The sequence below is a fragment of the Haliotis rufescens genome, unplaced genomic scaffold (assembly GCF_023055435.1).
Source record: "Haliotis rufescens isolate VD_foot unplaced genomic scaffold, xgHalRufe1.0.p SCAF_8, whole genome shotgun sequence".
NCBI classification, from domain to species: Eukaryota; Metazoa; Mollusca; class Gastropoda; order Lepetellida; family Haliotidae; genus Haliotis; species Haliotis rufescens.
This window is the reverse complement of record NW_025964372.1, coordinates 40,743,163-40,748,558: the sequence shown is the minus strand read 5'-3', so window position 1 is coordinate 40,748,558 and position 5,396 is coordinate 40,743,163.

Below are 5,396 nucleotides of genomic sequence, written 5' to 3'. Positions count from 1 at the left end.
AAGATGGACTCGTTGGTGGTTTGCCAAGCGAACCGTTTTACCTGGTCGACACAACGACGCCACAGTCAAGTATCATCATGCTCAGGGTAAACAGATGTATGGGAAAAAAGTTCTGCTCGAACCGACTGTGTCAATAATTTCAACAAATGTTGTAACATTTGATGAAAGGTGGTTTTCCTCTGATGCACAGCCAAATAAAATATAGTTTAGCGAGAACATCACATTAGTGAGTGAGTGAGTGAGTGAGTGAGTGAGTGAGTACACCAGAGTACACTGGGACACCAGAAATGGGCTTCACACATTGTACCCGTGCCGGGAATTGAACCCTGGTCTTCGGCGTGACAAGCGTACGCTTTAACCACTAGGCTACCCGACCGCCCTCATCACATTAATATATTGTGGGATTAGTTAAGTTTCAAAATGGGACCAGACGAGACTAATGCCTTTTATGCAGGTGGATATTGTTGTTGACAAGATGTGTGAAAAATGATCGATAAACAAATCCTTAGATAACTGTCAGATGATACACTCCGTAGCATGAATCACCAGCAGGGCATTGAATCGATACCAGAGGTTTACATCAGCTACCCAACGGCATGTAAGTAGCCGACAGCGTTCCACCAAAGAGCGGGAGGCAGGTTTCTCTTGATTGCAGCAAGACGTCATCACTTCGTGACTGCCACCACACTCAGAAATGACCTGTGGAACGCCAGTGGGGTTAATGTTTCTACTCAGACAATGCGTAATCGTTTCGACAGGCAGGGACGTTTGGTTGGGCTGAAGATCACGTCAGTTGGACAGGCCGGGACTGGGCTCTAGTACATTTCACTGATGAATCCAGATACTGTTTAGACTTCACAGATCGTCGTGTCCAAGTGTAGCATAGACCACGAGAAAGACCATTTTTTCAGACTTTCAAGGTAGCCGGACACGATGAATTGGGATGGGATCAGTAGACCTTGAAGAACCGATCTCCATGTCCTTTACAAAGAATGATGACAGTTGTGTGCTAGAGGAGGGATATCTTGGATGTGTACGTGAGACCGTATGTTGGTGTAATCGGACCGGACTTAATCCTCGATCGCGGACGATAACACCTGATTCGTACTTAGTGCAGGAGACAAAAGTTTGCACGTACTGGCCAGCCCAGTCACCAGATCTATCGAGCTCATGTGGAACGAAATGCAAATCGCCCTCTCGCGACTCTACAGGAACTCGGAAATTCTCTTACTAAAAAGTGGAACAATCTTCCCTTGGCAACCATCCAGACACTTACTGGGAGTATGAGAAGGCGGTGCCAGCTTGTGATTGCATCATATACGCACCACTGAGCGTTGATTTTTTGGACAATGAATTTGATTTCGTGATTTTGTTTTCCGATTTGATGAGGTACTTTCATTTTGAAGGGTGATCTGACTGATTATTGGTCACATGTTGTTTGCTGGCATTGTCTTTGGCTATTTCAACAGACGCACGCAATTTTACGTCTTATACTTGGTGATCCTATGCAAACGTTGAGAAGTATATTTATCTTTATTTTATTTCATTTTATCTCAATTTAAGGTTCGTGTCGACCACAGTCAAATGTTTAAATTATGAAGCCACGATAAGAAAAATGAAAAATACGTAAGAGAATCGAGGATGATCAACATTAGTACACAGTTTACTGTTCACGATGCTTGTAAGAAACGCGACAACACAAATAGAGCATACACTGGGCACACACAGGACACACACAGGGTACATAGACAACACAAACAGAGCATACACTGGGCACACACAGGACACACACAGGGCATATAGACAACAAAAACAGAGCATACACTGGGCACACACAGAACACACAGGGCATATAGACAACACAAACAGAGCATACACTGGGCACACACAGGGCATATAGACAACACAAACAGAGCATACACTGGGCACACACAGGACACACACAGGGCACATAGACAACACAAACAGAACTTACACTGGGCACACAAAGGGCACATAGACAACACAAACAGAGCATACACTGGGCACACACAGGGCACAAAGACAACACAAACAGAGCATACACTGAGCACACACAGAACACACACAGGGCATATAGACAACACAAACAGAGCATACACTGGGCACACACAGGGCACATAGACAACACAAACAGAGCATACACTAGGCACACACAGGGCACATAGACAACACAAACAGAGCATACACTGGGCACACACAGGACACACACAGGGCATATAGACAACACAAACAGAGCTTACACTGGGCACACACAAGACACACAGAGGAATAGACAACACAAACAGAGCATACACTGGGCACAGAGAAAACACACACAGGGCACAAATATAGCATACACAGGCCACATACAGGGCACAAATAGAACACACAGCGCACAAATAGAGCATACACAGGACACATACAGGGTACACAAAGAACAAACATGTTCATCGATTTACGTAATGGGAATACGATGACATGCATCTACCAAGTCAGCGAGCCTGACAACACATCTCGTCAGTCGCCTCTCATAACCAGCATAGTCGTCTCTCACGAAAAACACAGGATAACAGTATGACATCGGTCGCACCTGTAGCCACATTTGTTAGAAGCTTCGGCAATACGGGTATCTATTCTGTGCCGGAATCCCCACGGGAACAAGAGACCAAAAATACCGTTTAAACATTATGGAAACAATTCAAAACTAATTTTGATTCTTAACATACTGTGCGAGCCTGACCAACCGATCACGTTAGTCGCCTCTTACGACTCGCTGACTTGGTTGATGCATGTCATCGTATTCCCATTGTGTGGATCGATTGCCTGGACAAAAACCACATAAAAATCGTAAAAAGTAAAAGTATGATCACTTACCTTTACAGTTTAATCTTTAAAGCAAATATCCTAGCTCTGAAACTGCAGCCGCTTGGCCTTCTGCACCAGTATGATCAAGTTGTGAAGGGAGGATAACTCTTAGTGTTGCTTTGATTTGTCTTTCAGTCATTTTGTGTCCCACGCCCGATGATATCACCATTATGTGCGTTTACAAAGGAGTGCAAACTCTTTGAAATGTTGAATGTTTACTTTACACATAAGGATAAGAGGGGAAGAAAAGAAGAAAAATATTTTATTAATGTGTCACTTGATGCATAAAATCAGTAACATTGCAAATATGACATGAATTAAAAGTACATCCACCGGCCAGCATTGGCCTACGAGACCGGAATATACGTATTACATCAATAGTTAAAATATAAAATATACAGCAATGCATTAAAACGGGATTAATTGGGTAGTGACATGATATTAAGAACGTGTGTGACAACGACGCTTATACATTTTTGTTAGCAAAACGGCTAACTTATTACATATTGAATCATTATTCATTATATAATTAAACTGGTCTGCTGGATTAAGTTGTACGAAGGAGGGGTCTAAACTAGAAATAGAATTAAACAAATTGTAACGTAAATCTGAGTAAAGATCACTAGTTACAAGGAAGTGTATTTCATCCTCAACACAGTTGGTACAAAACTTGCAGAGTCTATTTACTAAAGGTGTTACAGGTTTTTAGTATCTCCCTAATTCAATCTCTAAAGGCAGGGTTCCACACCGGAATTTATTCAGAATACTTCTTTCATATCCATCAAGCGAAGCACTGACATACTTCTCAATATAAAAATCAGTTTAAAATTGTCTATACGTTCTTAGCTTATTACCATTTACTAAATTTCTATCATTCCATAATTCTACAAGCCAGAGATGTACAGAGATGTATGAAGTCTTTGGAGTCTTCAGATCATAGGGGGGGCACGGATGGCCCAGTCATCTAAGGCGCCGCGATTCGCTGTGCAGAGTTGCGTCCCTTGGGCACGCCAGAAACCAGTGATTGTGTGTTCGAATCCCGGTTCGCCCCGATTATGTTTCTAGGTTTGTCAGCACCATACCTGTGCTCGTGGGTTTCACCGAAGTGGTAAACGTCTGAGACCTGCATCACTTCGGGCTTTCCTCCCGCATTAAGCTGATACGCCGCGATATAACTGGACTACTGTTAAAAGCGGCGTTAACCCCATCTCACTAACTCACTCACTCACTCTTCAGATCATAGAGTCAAGCCTAAAGATGGTAGTAATGTTACGTGGTTCTGGCATATTTCTTCCTCAGTTCACAAACTGGCTTATATATAGCAATATTCGATATGTCACTCAAACTAAGTTCTTCGAAGAAACAATTGAAGTAGTGATGCTCACATTAATTATTAATGATCACACCATGTGAGGTTAGTGGAAACAGATACAAACTTTCCATTTAGGACAGCCATACTTTGGATCATAGCCGACTGGGACAGAAAGAGTTTATTTAAATTCAGTTGTCATATCAATGACATATCTAGCACTGACATCAACCACTCTGAAGCAACGTTCATCAGGTTCACCTTCTCCATTGGCCAAATTTTGAACAAATGATTCAACAGCATAAATTATGATTTTAGTTGTGATCCTAATTGATAGCAAGGTGTTAATATTTGGGTCATATTCGAAAAACTGACGAAGGTTGTTGTCAACACTAGAGAAATCACACGTGATTATATGACATTATAAAAGGTTTGGACTTGTGCTCATTTTCTGTTCTGAAATCCTTACCCTAAACCCTGTTATAAAATGTAATGCGTTGCGAAACACACAACAACAAAATTAGTAAGTTTCAATCTAGTTTGGTGTATGATCGCTGAAATCCTGGACAATGTTCACTTGTAACATATACCACCTTCTGATATATGCTCTCTGTCATTAACAATGACAATATAGCTACTATGAATTTGTCAAGTGTTTGATTTGCGGGGATGTTTTTGAAAAATAATAATCAGTTCCCAAAGTGCTGGAAAACATCCCTTCCCACCCAATTTCACACCAAAATACTCTATGTTCTGAAACAAACTGTGATCCCAAAACAGTGTTGAGCTCTCTCACTTAAAATGCCTGGCACTCGGCATTCTAAGGTGAGGACTGGTCGGCTCGGAGTCGGTGTTCTGTGTTTGTGTGTGGTATTCATGTTAAAACTGCCGCATCTCATTGGGCCAGCACTATAAAATCGGCATTTGTCCAGACTAGTACAAACAGCAACACGCAAGAACACGCACATCCACCCACCCACCTTTCCACTTGCACATAGCGATCTTAGAGCTACGACGATCGTTACTCCAATACTTTAACATAGAATTCTGTAACGCTAATATCGGTGTGTACAAGTGGGTCCTGAGCAGTTTAGATTTGGCCTGCGCCAGAGACACGTCAATTTATTGTCGTTGTAGACCAACAGACAGCAGGTCAGAGACACGTCAGTATATTGTCGTTGTAGACCAACAGACAGCAGGTCAGAGACACGTCAGTATATTG